Here is a 19,215-nt window from a genome sequence, read left to right on the forward strand (position 1 = left end):
CAGCAGAATTAGTTGAGCCGTTTTTTAATGGTAATAAAAAACTGGAAGAAACTGAAAAATCAGAATCTGAAAAGTGGATAAAACACATCATTTATCTATGGAGATAATAATCGTTCCAGAATAAGCTGCAGTACATGATCTAAGAATAATTCAAGATCTTTTTTTAATGTTTTCCCCCCTCTGGGAAGTTAGTCGTGTGGGCTACAGGAGTCGCACTCATACGACTTCACTACCACACCGACTATGTACTGCCAATTAATTATTTTTTTATTACAAGCTTTTATTTAACTTGAAATGAAGGTATGTTTGTACGGATTGGAATCTTGTAACTCAATTTTGAAGCAATTCTATCGTCAAACGATTGAGCTGAAATTTTGCATCATGCAAATTTCCACCATCTTTGATATATAAATATTCTTTTTTGTCTTCTATTAAAAATTTTAATAAAAAATACTTTTTAAAAGACAAGATTTTATTGTACTAAAAAGAAGAAAATAATTTTTTATATGAGTCACACATACACGACTATTTGTAAAAGCTTAAGATAAATAATTTAAAATGATTTTCTTAAAATTACTTTTATCTATTGGTTTTGTGTGAATCGATACCTATTTTTATGGGACGTTACATTCCAGAGCTTAATTTTAAAAGTTTTTAAATAAAACTAATAACGATATAATTATATTTTCTCGTACTTTTGTAATAACTCGTCGAAACAAATACACTCAAAAATTATTTGGCTCAACTATAAACAAGAACTGTGTTTATCACAATGTGTAGTTGTTCTAATTTTCAATCTTTGATGTATATGTTAATATACAGAAGACAAAAGTTTTACCCAAAAACATTTCCTCAATAAATTGAGACAGAGCTACATAGACAAACGACAGACAAACAACACAAATACAACTTGCCTAAAGTTATTTATTTATTTAGCTAACATATGTAAAATGTATGGTTACATACATACACATATACATACCTGTTTATAAAGTTGCCTGTAAAACAAGAAGAACCATTGTTTTATCTAAACTGTACTTATATTTCAGGAACCAGACCTACCAAATTTGGACTGGGACTTGGGAGGTAGCATGCAGTTAGGCTAGATCCGAAGCACATTGTTTCCCCTTTTTTTAAAATACGAATAACTTGATCTCTCTTAAAGTTATGAAACATTTCTCTGTCCCTTGACAAATTTTATTATTGCCTTAAAGTTTTAGAACGAAGGTCTTCCAATGTCGGGCATTGACACAGCTGGTGTACCTTTGTTCCATCTTCCTGGTTGCATTCCCCACAGAAAATGTGATTCGTAATATCTCGTGATGTGCCCAGCGATTATTCAACTAGATTCTTCATTATAAGTGAGTACTCTCTTTGTTTTGTTTGTTCGAACAATGACAAAATCACGTCGATTTTGCTACATTTCTCCTTACTTTCTTTTTGTAATTTCATCAATGGTATCTTTAAGCGCTTTGATTGGTATTCACAGCATTATAATTTACAGAGTTACAAAAATAGGAAACTGAAATTTAATGGACATCATCTAAATTTGATTAGGTTGGCTCTTGGTGTGTATAAACTTTATTAGAAGATCATTGTAAATGTATATAATAACGTGTGTTGTGGTTATATTGTCGAAGCCATTATGTTAGAAATAACTTACGAAATTCTAAAAACCGAAATGTATTATATTCAATCGATCATATTTCTCATAATAGTGGGAATTTCTTGCTTAACATAAACTTTGTTAGAATTTATTAAATAAATAACTCATACACCCTCTAAATTGTTTTCAATTAAATATCTATGAAAGGAGTAGAGCTAAACTGTACTATATGAGTTTGAACTAAACAAAACATAAATCTTTTTTTCAGTATTTCACGTATTACGCAGGTAACACATCTTTTTTTTGCTTGCAAAACGTAGTTCCACACTCTCCTAGGAGGCCCAAATAACATATCAAGAATGACATATGGAGCTGTAGGTTGACTTCAATTTTTTCAAATTTAATTTGTGTACTTTCAAACTGATAGTAGCAAGAGCAACTAATGTTTAAAAGCTCATAGTTTTTTAATTAAACTGCAAAGAATTAAGAAAAGTACGTAAATTTTGCAGTTATTCACGTATTACGCGGATGGGGCAACTTATATCGCGTTTTGCGTTTTTCCAACCAGTTTCTAGAGATTATAAAATATGTTTCATAAAATTACTAAATAGTTGCTTTGTTTTTGTAGCTTTGAAAAGAGGAATCTGATCTCTAATCAAGATCACGATCCGACTTCGGGGAAAGAAAACATGTGTTTAGCCCTTTACGCACCAATGTCCAATAAGATTAAAGCTGTCCATTCATATGGTCATCCACTCTACTAAGATTTTTGAAAAATAGCTGTGTTTCATAAGAAATAGCTCAAATTTTGTTTCAAAATGTTTCATAAATAATGTTTCATAAGAAATAGCTTAATTTTGTTCTTTTAATTTCTAAAAGAGGAATTCGGGAGAAGAAAATAAATTTTTAAGCATTAAATTCAATAAATGTGTTAAAATGTTATTTCTCTAGAGTTGATTTAATAAAGCAACTTGAAATTTTACTCGTAATATAATTTTACACAATTTTACAAAGCCAACCTAAAGATAATTTGTGTATTTACGTGTTATGTTGTTGACTTCGAATGTTGATAACAGGTACAAGTTTATCACAATGCACTCTCATACATTCAAAATCGATTGCTGTCGTTGTCATACACATACAATTCACACTAAGAGTGTATAATTGTTGTACATGACAGAGCCCTACACTTTCCTATTCAATGAAATTTATGTATTGTTAAATTTGTTGTGATAACGATCTGAATTGGATATATTATCAAGGGCAACGATAATATAATGTAGTTAAAATTATTGTTATTTTTAGAGTCGGTGTCAGCCATAGAAACAACTCTGACAGAACAGTTTGCTACATTAGCTTAGCTGACTCCAAAACTAACAATAATTTTAACTATATTATATTATCGTTATTTTTTTACTTTTTAGTTCATATTAATTTGTTTTCGTAAAGTTTTTCTTTTAAAGTCGGTTTTCTTCTTGCTAAAAGGTTTTTTATTTTGTGATTTTTAGTGAGTCTGAAGGACTTTAACTAATTTGTCAAAATTATGGTTGGCTTGATATTGAGTTATTCGACCTCTTGTCGTGCATACTTAATGCAAATTAAAGACTTTCATAGTTTAAGCATGGATTCCGTTGTCAAAACTGGACCAAACTAAAATGGGCCCACACGGGAAGCACCAGCTTTCAAAAAGATAAAGAATCATCAAAATCGGTTCACCCAGTCGAAAGTTCTGAGGTAACAATCATAAAAAAAATACAGCCGAATTGATAACCTCTTCCTTTTTTGTCTGAAGTCGGTTAAAAAACACAGTTATTTCAAAGCTTTAAGTTTTCATTTCTATCGGCAGTTACTGCCTCTTAGTAAACAATAAAATTATCGATTTTGTAAAAATTTAAACCTTATCACTTATGAATATTGTACTTTGTTACTAGGTTACTGTTAACACGATTGTAGTTAGAATTATCCGTTTTTCATTAACAAAATCCTATTCTTAAAATATTTCTATGCATGAAAATTGCCTGAAAGTTTTTTGTAAATTTTTTCTATGAGGAAAATGCATACAATTTTATTATACCATGTATATATGAAATATACATAGTATATTAAGTTTCGTCCCAAGTCTGTGGACACGATAACTGAAATTTTTACAGCGTTCTCAGGACGTAAAAAATGAGCATCATAGGTCAATTAGATCTTGGGTCCGTAGGACCCATCTTGTAAACCGTTAGAGATAGAACAAAAGTTTAAATGTAAAAAATGTTCCTTATAAAAAAATAAACAGCTTTTGGTTGAAACAATTTTTCGTAAACATCACCGTTTACCCGTGTGGGGGCCAATTAGGCGGAAATTTTATAGTATGCACTATACTTGAATATCAGTTATGTATGTGTCACATGTATGTATGTGTCACATGTATGTATGTGTTATGTGATAAAGAAATCAACACTGACTATGCATGGTATTTCAACAATTAACTCAATCAATTTTTTATTTTCACTTATTTTTAATTAACGTTAACATAAATTAAAAACAAAAAGTTTTTATATATAATACATGTGATATTGTTAGCAGTATATAGAACAATATTATAGATGTTTGGCTAACTAACCTTTTATAACTTACTTTATTATACGTTTTAAATTAAACTGAATTCCATTGTTGTAATATTTACACTTTTTATTAGATATTGCATTAATATTCATTGTTATACCGAGTAATTCTTGTTGAATATTGTAAATAAGAATATTGTATTTTTAATCCGACTATATAATGGCGAGGGTTATGTGTTTTTTCTAAACTACTTACCATAATTTGACAAATGAGGTATCGTTAGAAGCGTCTTGATCACCGGCTGGTTATAGACTATGGGTTTCGTCAAATTTAATTGAATATGGCGCTCTCTAGAGGATATAAAATTATGATTGAAAAACAAATTTTGATTTAATTGTAGCGTGTTTTGTATCAAATGAAAGGGCGTAATTAGTACTTTTCAAAAATTTATGTATTGTCGTACTTAATCACGAAATTATAACCGCAAAATAGTTTAAAATGTATGTATTGCTTCTAACGACAAATGAGGTGTCGTTAGAAGCGTCTTTATCGTCCACTGGTTATAGGCTATTTACCATTACATTAAATTAAATACGGCGCCCTCTAGAGGACATAATTCTATGATAGCGCTTTTCATATATATATATGTTGTTATACTTCCTCACGAAATTGGTTTAACCCCAAAGTGGTTTGAATACAAAAACACATTTATGCTGTGCTTAAATTTGCCTTCGATAGAATAATGTTTTTTTTCACCTAGCACAGGGTTGTCAAAAAGGATGGAGCGCAAGGCGACTCAACTCTTTCTCTCCATTTCTCAAAGGGGCTACGGAAAATCGTGAAGACTCAGTAAAAATAAATAAAGGTTTACAAAAAAAAAGTTAAAGACGTTTTTTCTTTGATTTCGTTTCACTATTTTCACTTAAAGTTGACGAAGATGATGTTTTTTATCTATTTTCTTCCGTTTTCTACTTTTATGCTTTCCGGATACAAAAATATATTTCTGTTTCCCAAGGATTCTTTTTAAGTACCTTGATTCAATTCAATTCAATTTTATTTATTCTTGTCTACGCAAGACAATCACTGTAAAGAACATAACATAAAAAAGGGATAGAGAAAATGAAAAGTAGGGTGAGGTAAGTAGCCATAGGGGCAACATATGTAGATATATCTATAAATATCAGTCGTCATCTCTAAAATGGAAATGCACGCTTGAAGCATTTTGTAAATCAAAAAATAATATGAATAAATAACAGGAGTATCAGATTAAATGGTCAATAATCTAGGAGACAATTGGATACATCAAAAAAAGCATGTTCGCATTTGTTCAATGCTGGTATGGTATAGGGGACAAATACTCAAAAATTATCCCATAATTAGTAGAGTAAAATTACGCCTTGTGTATGGATTAAAAGTTGGGGCAGCGAAACTATTAGAAGATCCATAACTGGTGTTATTTATATTAAAACTGTATGATATAAAAACCTTTGCACCACTTACATTAGTACAGTGTTGCGTTCACGCCTATACTTAGTTATATCGAAAAAAATTTCGTAGGAGGAACATGTGTATGGAAATGATTCCCTATAGATACAGAGTTGGTATTTTTACCAGAAACTATTATGCTATTTAAAATTAATTAATTTTTGATCTTTCTCCAACAGCTCGTTAATAGTTAAGATTGAGCTAAATATTAAACAGAAAAGTGTAACTACAATTTTTGTTCGAAACAATTGTTTGAAAACCTAACAGTTTTGGCTGAAATGCCAAACTCAGCTTACGAAGTTTCTAACTATTAAATTGTTTGTCTGAAGAGGAACGCTTCCGAACACACATGGCTCACGCCAAATTTATGTTTTGGTGTAATCTCCGCCTAGATTATTGACTATTTATTCTGATACATCTGGTATATGTATAAAAAAAATATTTTTGCATTTCTTTATTAACGTAGTTCCAGCATGGTATTTGCAGTTTCTATGTTAAAGCAATGGTACAATTTTTTTTTCGACAGAATTTAACGAAAAATTAAATTTAAGAATTTAATAATGCTTACTATTAATTCCCAAAGTTTCAGAAATTTTGACCGTTTAAAATGGGAAATAATTATGCCAACGTCCCAATTTCGATCAATTTACGTCAAAATTAATATCTCGAAAGTGAAAATTAATTTCTAAATTTTTTTTTTAGAATTTTATTGTATAAACATTTTTTTCTACTTTTTCTTCAATATATAATAATATCATAAAAAATAGTTGGAGAGACCGGACATTTTACATGCTTTAAATGGGACATGACCCTCAAAATCGCGAACTTTGTCTTTAAATATCTCGCGATCTAAACGGTCAAAAATTATGAAATTTTAGGAATTCATAAATAAAGCTATTATAAACCCGAGAAAAAAAATTCGGCCAAATCTGTCGAAAAGTGATTTCATGCTGGTACTACCTTAACATGATGATAAAAAGAATTTATTAAAAGGATTTACATAAATGAATTTCAATTATTTGAAATGGCATGCGATAAAATATTGTTATTGCAATTATTATTAATATTTTATAATTTATACATTTTCAATATCCATTAAATGACTTTCGTTAATTCCTTTTATTACTCCACTGGAATTAGATGAAATATATGACGAATTGAAATGAAATGGCTGATTTTCTAAAAAGTTTATTTAAATCAAAAATTATTTTACAAGGACAAGCTTTTCTGTAATAAAAAATAAATAATAATAATCACTCATAAATGGCTATTTGTAAACGCTGGAGGTGCTCAATTATAAATATCAAGGCTGATTTGGAGCGTCTCAAGCCTTTATAATTAGTCATGTATATGTGACTCATAGAAAAGTGATGTTTGAGTGACATACAATGAAAAAAAATTATTAATACCAATGGATATGAGGTTTTATCAACCTCATCGCGAGATCAAATAATGCAAATGGTACCACGAATGTGATATAACTATCCTACGGGGTTTATGAAACTACGCATGAGTTGTTTGTATGAAAGTAATACACTGTGTAAAAAATTTCGAATATTGTTGTTTTGAAATGCAACATGGTTTAAACAATTTTTTTTGATTGGATCTTCACTTATAAACATTATAACAAAATAGTGATGTGATTGTCACATCTACATGAGCAGGTAAAAAACTAAAGGTTTATACCACTCATAGGTTTATTTAGGACATGAACCAGCGACATATGGATTTCTATTGATTTTAGTGTCCTAAGTCTCATGAAGTTGGCTCAATCACATATGGACTACACTTGATAGATATGCAATCATCATAACCAAATTCTCTATTTAAAGCAAATGTAAAGAACTTTTCTTTTAATTCATTGTTTCGCTTTATTTACACGATTATATATTCCAACTAAGTACAAATTTATTTTTCATCAATAACCTTAAACTAAAATCAATCTCTTCCATAGAAGTAATGGTTTTGTTTATTTAACTTCAGTGATTTTGTATCAATGAATTTGTATCATATTTTAAATTCAATCTCACTCCATTGTAAATGCAAATATTTAGCTGAACCTGTTCCAATCGTTAGGCAATTGTTTGAAAGTATTTTTACTTTATTTCAATATGAAACGGCCAACTTCGGGATGAGGTTGTCATTATTTTAAATTTTTTTTTAGTGTATAAATAATTAATTTCTACTTTTTAGTACAATAAAAAAATATACATTTCAAAGCAAATTTCATTTAAATTTTTAATTGAAAACTAAAAGAGTTATGTAAATCAAATATGATGGGAGCGATGAGAAAAACTAATCATGTTTACCATAAAAATGCATTGTTATCCAATCTATATAAGTAACTCGTATTTTCCTCAACAAACCCTATACATTGATACACGTTTAAAGAGAGTACATAAAAATAACTAATCCGCCACCTTGAGTGCTCCGCCATATTCGATTTGCAATGTGTAAGCTTAATCAGTTCAATCAGTTGAGGATAACTTCAAAATGTTCTTACCATCAATATTTCTGAACGCTTCAAACTTGGAACTAAAACTAGTATACTTTGATATGTATTTCATATTTACATATAACAAGTGAAAACAAACAATTGACTGAGTTAATTGTTGAAATACAATGCATAGACAGTGTTGATTACTCTATCACTTTATACATACATACATGCCACACATACATAACTAATATTATCATCTAATACATACAATAAAATTTACGCCTAATTTGCGCCCTCACGGCTAAATACTGATGTTTACGAAAAAATGTCTCAAACAAAAGTTGGTTATTTTTTTATTAGGATCATTTTTTACACTTAAACTTTTGTTCTATCTCTAACGGTTAACAAGATTGGTCCTACGGACCCAAGACCCAATTGACCTATGCTTGATATCTTTTTTAGTTTTTGAGTTATTGTGTCCACAGACAGACGGGCAACCGGAAATGGACTAAGTAGGTGATTTTATGAACACCTATACCAAAATTTTTAGCGTAGCAACAATATTTTTAAGCGTTACAAACTTGGGACTAAACTTAGTATACCTTGCATATTACATATATGCATGGTGTAAAAATAATAAAAAAGATGTTTTTATACTTACGATTTTATAATTCATCTTCATCTTCCAAATACCATAATTTTGAGACATCCAGTATAAATATAGTATGGAAAATGAGTTAAAGTATCTCTTTTTAATAACAATGTTACATCTGATATACATTTTTAAATTGAACTTAATAAATAGCAAAATGAATTCATTCACATGTACAAGTATATGAAAAAGTTATCCCACAAATATGAATATTGAGTATGGCTTCGGTTTCGAAACTTCACCACTGACCTAATATTTGTGAAGAATATCCTACCTACCTAGATATTTTATGAGCCAACATGTAAAATAATTTTAATGGTGTGAAAGGAAGTACCACCTATTTTATTCCCAATGAGTGTATTTGAAGTTCGTACAGTTTTTTGTTCTACCTTAAACAATGAAATATAATACACTACGGTATAGTATTGTTATAAGTCTTTGAGTATGCTCATGCTCGAATATATTGAGCTTATATTTATTAAAAGAAAACTATAGAATATTATACATAGAAAACGCGAAAGATCTGCTAGCGTATAAGTGGATGCGATATGACGAATGAGAAAGAAGACTGCCAGTGAGTTCCCCTTTCTTAGAGTCATAATCATGTGTACAATATACTTATTATATGTATTAGACAAGGACACAGGGGAACTTACTGGCAGTCTTCTTCTCTCTCGCTTCGCATATTTCATCCACTTACAGGCTAGCGTTCTCTATCTTCATATCTCTATGAAGAAAACACGCTAAGAATGGATGATCAAATTGCTGTTTCCCGTATTTGCAACAAATTAGAATAGGGGATAATCTCGATGTCGAATTGGCCATATCAGCCATAAAAATGTAAAACTAGATTTGATACCATGATAAATTTTAAAGTGAAATTAAAATTGACTTAAAAATGAAGAAGTTATAAGCAATCAAAGATTGCATTAAAAGGTTGCCCAACCTTTTTTAGCAAAACAAAGTTTTATATGTAATCTCTATGGCGGTACACACGTATGACGTCACTAGTATGGATATCTGCCTCTTTGTTAAATTAGGAATATTAAACGTAATTGATTTTAAAAACCAATTTCACTTTTCCATTCATTAAGTCAGAATTCTTCATTTAAAGCGAAAAAAAATATTAGTCCGATTCCCTATCCTGTGAATACTTTTGTTGATTCATATGTCTGAACACTCCATTAAATTTAAGAATTTTATATGGCTTCCTATTAAACCCCAAAGTTTCAGAAATTTTGATCGTTTAAACATGAAATAATTATTCGTTTCATTAAAAAATTTTTTTTTAAATTTTATTCTGAAATATTCCTTTTAACTCTCCCACTTTTTTTTCAATTCCGTCGAGAGAGCTTTTTAATATCGTAAAAAATAGCTGGGAGGAAGTGTGTTTTACATGCATTGACTCTTGAAATCACGAACTCTGCAGCTGATTATCTCGCGATCTAAACGATCAAAATTCTGCAACTTTGGGATCTCAAAGCTAAACTATTTTGAGTCTGTGAAAAAATATTGACCAAATATGTCGACAAGTGCATTCATGTTGGAAATACCTTAATGTGATGAATTAATAAAAGAATATATGCATAGGATGGTCCAAAAATTATAAAAGACTACTTCAAATGGTAAATGAAGTTAAAACAAGTGAAAACAAACAATTGACTGAGTTAATTGTTGAAATACCATGCATAGTCAGTGTTGATTTCTTTATCACATAACACATACATAACTGATAATCAAGTATAGTACATATTATAAAATTTCCGCCTAATTGGCGCCCTCACGGGTAAACAGTGATGTTTACGAAAAAATGTTTCAAACAAAAGTTGTTTAATTTTTAATAAGGAACATTTTTTACATTTAAACTTTTGTTCTATCTCTAACGGTTTACAAGATGGGTCCTACGGACCCAAGACCCAATTGACCTATGATGCTCATTTACGAACTTGACCTCACTTTTTATGTCTTGAGTACGCTGTAAATTTCAGCTCGATATCTTTTTTCGTTTTTGAGGTATATTTTTCTGTGCATGATATTACACGGTTTCTGAAGTAAAATTAGCCAAGACTAGGGGTTGCTGGTTGCTAAAGAGTGAAAGAGAGTTAGCGGTCTAAAAATGTACCGCTTAGGGAAAGTTTTAAAATATAATTAAACGTAATTTGTCTGAAAACTCCATATTTTTTTGCTTTACATTTTAAATTGGTTCAAATTTTCGTATTTAAACATCCAAGTAAAAACATATAGCTACCTATTCATACACAAAGATAGGTTATATGATATCAACATCAGTTGATCTAAACGCGTAGTGTAAAGTTGATGATATTCAGAGAGTTGAGATTCTGACGATGATAAAGGTAGACACATAAACTTACAAAATGGTTTTGGTATATGCTATAACCTAGGATGTGTATAATATGAATAATAACAATAATGTACTTCCCCTTTATTATCACAAAACAACAATCTCTGGCATTACAAAGTCGACTTATGCTAAAAACAATGCCTTCAATATATATAAGGAATTTTCTCGTTATTTGTTTTATTAATTTATCGAAAGAGTTTTGATATATGGGAAGGACTTGCCAATACTTTTGATTTTTGCCCGAAGGTGTCATTTAAGAAAAAATTTAAAAATCAAAACAAAAGATCTATTCGTTGTGTGCGTAGTCATGGTAGGTAAAATAAAATCGATGCCAGCGCTTCCAATGAAAAATTTTGGCGTTAAAGGAGGCTGTTATGACTCATTTGCAATTCTTTATATGTAAATGTTATAGTGAATGTCAAATGAAAATTATTGAAAAACACTAATTAATTGAACTTAATGCATTAAAAATTGTGAAAATAAGAAATCAAATTGCACAAATAATATTTTTCAAATGTAAATTTTCATAATTATTAATTTTAATTTGTTAGACAAAAATATTAAATTTTTAATGTAAGTCATAAATGCAAACCATACAATTATATATGCATCCATACGATTCTATAATTAAAGTAGTGTATCGTTACAATGGAAACGCCTCCAATAAAACTCACACACGGTGGGAATCGAGAAAAGGGCTATCTAGCTTCTTTAATAGATAAGAAAAAAATTTAAGAATCACAACAAAAGATCTAGAGAAAATGGCTATTATTGAATAGATATGAATAAAGAAACATCCTACACAAAATCGGATCTGATCGATTCATCTGTAGCACCGTAGCTGCAAAACGAATGACCCAATTTTTATTTCTATTTGACTTTACAGAAATGGTTATATACTTCGCATGTATCTTGTTTTTAAATTTCTCTCTCTTTAAAACGGCTAACCCAGGTGACCTTAGATAGGTGTTTCAAAAAAAAGGCTCTAAATAGTAATACGAAAAAGGAGAAGTGAAAAAAAAATTGACTAAATTAATTGTTGCAATACCATATGTATACCGTATAAATAGTGTTGATTACTCTGTCATATAACATACATACATACATACATGTATACATGTATACATGTATACATACATGTATGTCACACATATGTAACTAATATTCTCATGTAATACACACTATACAATTTGCGCCTAATTTGTGCTTTCACGGGTAAACAGTGAGGTTTACGAAAAAATGTTTCAAACAAAAGTTGTGTATTTTATAAGGAATATTTTTTACATTTAAACTTTTTTCCTATTTCTAACGGTTTACAAGATGGGTCCTACGGACCCAAGACCCAATGGACCTATGTTGCTCGTTTATGAACTCAACCTCACTTTTTACGATCTTTAGTTTTTTAGTTGTCGTGTTCACAGGCGGACAGACAACCGGAAATGGACTAATAAGGTGATTCTATGAACACCTATACCAAAGTTTTGTTAGAGTGGCTGTCCTGGGGTGGGACTCACTTAGACCATAGAGTCCGTTGTGATAAAAGTTTTGTTGGTAGCATCAATATTTTTTAGCGTTACAAACTTGAGACTAAACTTAATATACTATGTATATTTCATATATACATGGTATAAAAACCAGTACTATCCAATAGGATTTCAAAATATGGGAAATTAAAAACATATTATAAAAATATATATACAAGTTATATGTTTAAATTTAATTAGCAAAAATAAATTGGATAACCCTTACCCTTAGGGTTAAAAGTTTTAATATGGTCTAATAAGAGACTCTTTTAAGTACCGGGAAACTAAAAAATCTCAAATAAAATAAATAATTTTCAAAATCAAAAACCCGAATACGTGAAATAAAATCTACACTAGCTTATTTTTTAATGCACTAGCTAATTAAAAATAGTTTAATTACGTGATTATCGAATTATGTTTTAGAGTGAAATATTCTAAATAATTAAATTCATTTTAATTAATCATTCTATTTCTGTCACAAGTTTTTATAATTTACTGAGTACGACTCATACGAAAGTACACGAACCGGCCTATTTCCGAAGTATATTTTTACTTACATCTTTATTCTTGGGATGAGATAAATTCTCACAATTTCTGAGGGACTTAAAAAAAATCTCTTATTTAAAACTGTAGATAGGTTAATCTAAAAAAATGCATAAATCGAAAATAGACAAAACTATTTTAAATTACAATTAAATTTATTTACAAACTGTGGAAAGAGTTTCAACTACATATACCACTTGAAAAATAAAAGTAATTTATATTTTAAATCGATCGTGAGTCAAATGCTGAAGCGCAAGTGCTGACGGGTTAATCACCTCAATACTCATTCAAGATACTTGCGATATAACAATTTCAAGTTCTCTTTGCTAAGTAATAATTTACTCGCGCTTCCACCATTCAGGTGTCTTTTTTTAAAAGAGACAGAAATTCAATATTAAATGGGGTATATATAAGTACACATAAAAATATGTTAATTAACGCCAGATATTAATTTTTGTAAATAGGTGATTTCTTAACTCCAAGATAGATAAAAAAGACGCATAAATTGAGTATAGAACGACAACACAAGCTTGTACAAAATAGAATTAAAAACGATAAATATTTTTATTTATTTATTTTTTAACATTATATAGCATATAACAAAATTTTTGGCTTTTGCGTTCGCCCTGTGATCTACGGGTAGAGTTATAATGGGTCTGCGGGTTTTTTGGCTCTTGTGTTCATCCTGTGATTGAATTCACTCTGTGATCCACGGGTTGGCCATGCTTTTAATGGGGTCGAGTTAGTACAGGTCTGCGGGTTTTTGGTCCTTGAGTTCACTCTGTTATTGAATTCACCCTGTGATCAACAGGTTGGCCATGCATTTAATGGAGTCGAGTTAGGACGGGTCTGCAGGTTTATTCATTTTTAGGCTTGAAAATATTAACCAAGAAAATTGAGCATGTTTTCCTGAATTAAAGAAATTGTAAGTTTCGGTATCTCCACAGGCGGATTCGTAATCTAGGTAAAAAATGCTTGAAATTGTTTTTTTTCTGATGGTCTAGGATGATTTTTAAGGAAAAGGGCCTAAACTGAAGTTTTACCAAATTCGGTTTTGTCTCCCTCCAACGTTTTCTTTGTGGAGCATTTGGTCCAAATGCCTTTTTTTTTAAATATAATCATTAGCTTCTTCAGTATTTTGGAATTCCGAAATACCAATTTTAAGTGATAACCAAAAAAATTTTTTAATTTGACATTTAATTTGTCGGGTAAATTGCAAATCTAAACATTTTTACCAATTTATTATAATATTAAAATGTTGTTGTTCATATTTAAAATCATACGTTATATAGCTGTAAATTAAAATTTAATGCAGTTAAGTAACCATTATTGCCGTTTTTTCATACATAGATGTTCAATATAATATTTTTCTGTGCATATTATATAAGAACTGTCCCCTCTTATTATCTGGCGTTAAAACACACTTTTTTGACGTGATTTTCACCCTTTTCGACGTACATTTAAATCGCACCCAACCCATATTAAATTTTCTGATACTTCGAATCCATATTTAATTAAAAATAAATTGTTATAAAATTATGCATTTGATAATCTATTTTAAAATTAAACTAAATGCATTTTAGTTCCACATTCTCGAAACTGCCATAATTGTCAATACTCCCGGATGTTATTAAATTTTTTTTAAAAGCTAGAAAAATGCTTACTAAATTCTATCAACTGTGACCTTGGTTTTATTGTTCCAACTGGCAATCATTCACTGTTATATTTTACTGCAAGAATAATATAAATCTTATAATGATAAGGGTTTAAATTCCACCCTCAATCCATTTTTTAAAAGAAACATTATATATATTATACAATTCGTGTAGAATTTCTAGTTAGAAAACATGGCAAGAATAAGTGATTTGCGGTTGGTCTGGTTCAAGTGCTTTTGGTATGCAATGTTTTCAATAAACCATTTATCAACTGTATACAATACAACACTTGAAGGCAAGAATAACTGATGTGATACAAAAATCAATTAATTTTTTGTGAATATCTTTTAAACATTACCTACATTTATTGGTATAAAAGTAAGAAACATAACAAGATAGTTGATTTTAAGTTCTTTTCTAATTGAAATTGGGTAGGTATGAAGTTAGCCTGACATCTGAGAGTGTCTTGTCTTTATCGTGTTCACTTGCGGGGAATTCCGAAAACATCTGCCGAAAAATACTGATTGCAATTTATTTAAAGAGAACTTTTGTAAATCATTTTTCATGTCCATTGTCAATCAGATTTGCCGCTGTTAATATCGCACTACTTTAAATCATTTTAGTATGCCTTTAATTTTAATATGACTTAGTCGAATGAAGCCTTTCTGATAAAATGATACCTTTCATTCCCATTTTTGGTTTTTATATCCTATTTATGAAACTAGCTCAACCAGTACGGAATTCCGAGTCCTGCAAATCTGGGCCCAAAAAATCAAATATTTAGTTTAAATTACTATTAGGAGAACATGCTTTAAAAATAATTTATATAAGAAAGTTTATAAATATTTGTTGTTGCTTCTCAATGATGTTTTCCGTATTAGGATAACATCTATAAAAACTGTTCCATCCGATAGCTCTATTTCTATATAGAGTGGCAGTATGGCATCATGCATAGTAAAAAAATTAGCTTAATGATGTATAAATTTTGAACGTAAAAGTATAATACACTCATATCTGTTTACACCTGGCTACGTAGAGCTGGGGCCAAGCGCCCAACGGCAAGCGTGATTTTTTAAAGTCTTTAGATATATTTTTGTGAAATGGGCATTTCATTTAAAAAAACAAGCGAAATTTGTTTTTGAGATATCAATTAAAAATTATTTAATTTAAAATGAACTAGCGGCCACATTTTGATAAGCAACCTAGTAGGTATTTATTATCTTATTCATAAATTTATTCGCTAGCCTATCTGTCCGTGTGTCTATCTATGGCATCGTAGTGCCTAAACGATTGAACCCATTTGGATTTTTTTTGTTTCGTTTGAAGAGTAATTTAATAGGGGACTGCTCTTAGGTATATTTGAAGTATGAGTTTACTACAAAATAGGCGATGATCTTCAAAATCGGTTCAGTTTGGAAAAGGCTCTAAGGAAATAGGTAATTTAATTGTAGAGTGTTCTTAGATACGTTTCAAGTGCGATTTAAGGGTTCCGTACCCGAAAAATTACTGGAGGGTTTTTAATTTTTATTAATTTCACTTGTTGGAATATACTTGATGAACGTACGAATTCTACAACCGAACCTGGTACTATTATTTTAATTACATTTTTCATTTGAAGAACTATATTATCTTGCTCAGGCCTGGGCGAGTTACTTTAAGTCGAAGTCACCATTGTTATAACTTTATTGTGTGTTATACACTTCGTTCTGTGTCTCTTTATCCAAGTCCGCATTGCTCATAGAGGTGGAAGCGAGACAGGTGTACGACTATTCTACCTATCTCAGTTTCTCTTATAGTAATGAGATAGATAGAAAAAAAACTGTTGTCTCTCTGTCTTACTCGTATTTTTGGTTTGTCACTAGTTAGGTTGTCACTGTCTTACTCCTATTTTAGATTCAGAAGTATGAGGGACTTCTCTAAGCTATGTTTGCCCATGTCTGATCTTGCTATTATAATTTTTGGACCACCCTATGTATATATTCTTTTATTATATAAAATAAATAATATACATTACAAATATAATATATTTTAAGTCCTTTGATGTAGTTTTAAGTATAACAATAACAATAAAATTTTAATATTATGAAAACAGGCCTTTTGAAACTAAGTAAATACTGTTATAATAAATTTATTTACGTAGAACTACTTTAAATCTACCATCAGATTGTTGTACGATGACTCATAACACAATATATAAGAGTGTGTGGTAAGTTATTGGAAAACCATTTGATTGTGGCTTTAAGCTTGTTGTACATTTACGAACAGTAAGAGTTGAAGCTTTCAAAGCAATGTATTTAATATTTATTGAATGTAAAGCATGAAGGTATATGTTTATAAATCGTTTTTGCATTTACTATAAACTATATACATAACACAACACATTAAGGATAAAGTACTCTGAACAGGATCGTTTTATATACAGGTAAAGTACATACTTAGGGAAAGCTATCAGGTGTGTATATTAACGATAATCAATACAGATAAATTATTTAAAGATTAATCTTCCTTGTAGTGAAGTGATAGAGTAGTCTTTGGAACTATGGTGCTTACCACACGTTTGGCGAGTGGGAGCTAGACAAATGAAGATCCCTACCGATTCTTTTTTTATCGTTTATTATCTTGAAAATAGTAATAGTTTTCTTTATTAGGTTTTTCTTTCATGTGAAAGGTCGTTTGTTCTAACCCCATCCATATCAATCTAATTCATTTTTAAATTGTTCGTCGTTTAATAACTTCTGATTACGATATTTGGTAACTTCCGATTACTGTTCACAGGTGGCGTTTGATTTAAAATATGAAAAGATATATGGTTTTGATTACTTTGAACAGTAAGCCAATCAAAATTATTCCGACCTATATTATAGTTTACCGATAAAATTTAAAAAATGGATATTTTAAGTATATCATACATTTTTAGAGCAATAATTAGTAATAAAATATCTATTTTCAAAATTTGAGGAACGAAAACTGGGAAATAGACAATTTAATGAAAACTAAAAACGGGTCAACTTTCGATTTTGTGAACGGTAAGGCGGATCGGGGTGTGACTTTTTTGCATTCGATTCTTGAAGGAATCCCCCAAATTTGTGAACAAAAATGATGAGGGAGAAATAAAAAAATGGAAAACTGAAGACTAAATATCGATGGAAATCGAGTCTAATTTTGTTACCCAGAGATTTTATTTTGCTACTCAGGGGTCTTATTTTGCTACTCAGGGGTTGGGGCCGCTTAACTCTAATATCACAACAACAAAAAATGGCTCTCGATGTACCTAATGCTCAGAGTAGACAGTATAAACCTCGCCTCTTTAGTAGAATATGTAATATATTCATCGAAACTCGTTATTGGGATTTTACGGGGTCGCTGAGCACGAATATTAGGGCGAAAGAGGGACACCCAGGGACGAAATATGTTACATCTATCTACATATTCTTGTAAAACTCCAAAAGCCGAAGGCTATACCGCCCGCCCTTGACACCAGGTACTTCGGAAGCCGTTTTTGTGTTCAGCAGCCCCAAAATCACTGTTAATATCTTCTCGAACGAGGTGCATACTGCGCGCCGAAGTGTATACTACCCGCCTGGGCCACCAGGTACCTTCGACACTTTCCGTCCTGTCTTAGATCTAATTCAATGTACGCAAAAATATTTTGATCTTTCGATCAGTTTGCCGCCCTCAAAATTTGTCGCTTAGAGCCATGGCCCATGTGACTGAATATGTATATCCAGACCTGATCCGCACACGATATAGGAACGAAATTTTTATGGCAAAACTACGCACGGAGATAGAATCAAAATTACTCTTGATAATTATAAATACGTAACTGCAATAGGTATTTTCATACATGAAGACTTAGTATACGGACAAGTTGTGAAAACCACTCTCCAGTGTTAACATTATATTGACTGAACGACATTTTCAAATTGCAACCAGATAAAAGTTTTCAATTTACACCATGTGATAATTACATTCGTTACTTCATGAGATAGATGAACACTTTTTAACCCGTCAGCACTCCCGTTAGGAACATTTTGTTCCACATATATCTACCATGTTTCAAATAGCAGATATATGTGGTTGAAACTTTTTCTGTCTTCATACAATTTTACCTATTATCGAATTATGAATTTTTCAGATTTTCAAACCAGCCTGTACATTCGCTAGCTAACGTATATTCAGCTCTGTACAGTATAAATCGAAGTTTATTTGTCAACAATATTGCAATGTCATAACTAATTGTGTAATAACTTTTGTGATAATAACTGTGGTAATAATTAATAGTTATTAATAAATTTTAATAGTAAGTTTAATAAATGCAGATGACGTTGTTAGTAATTTTCTTCTGATTTAGTTATACTTCTTATAATTTTTATTGAGAGCATTCTTACCGATACATAAG

This window comes from Chrysoperla carnea, chromosome 2 (genome assembly GCF_905475395.1).
Source record: "Chrysoperla carnea chromosome 2, inChrCarn1.1, whole genome shotgun sequence".
NCBI lineage: Eukaryota > Metazoa > Arthropoda > Insecta > Neuroptera > Chrysopidae > Chrysoperla > Chrysoperla carnea.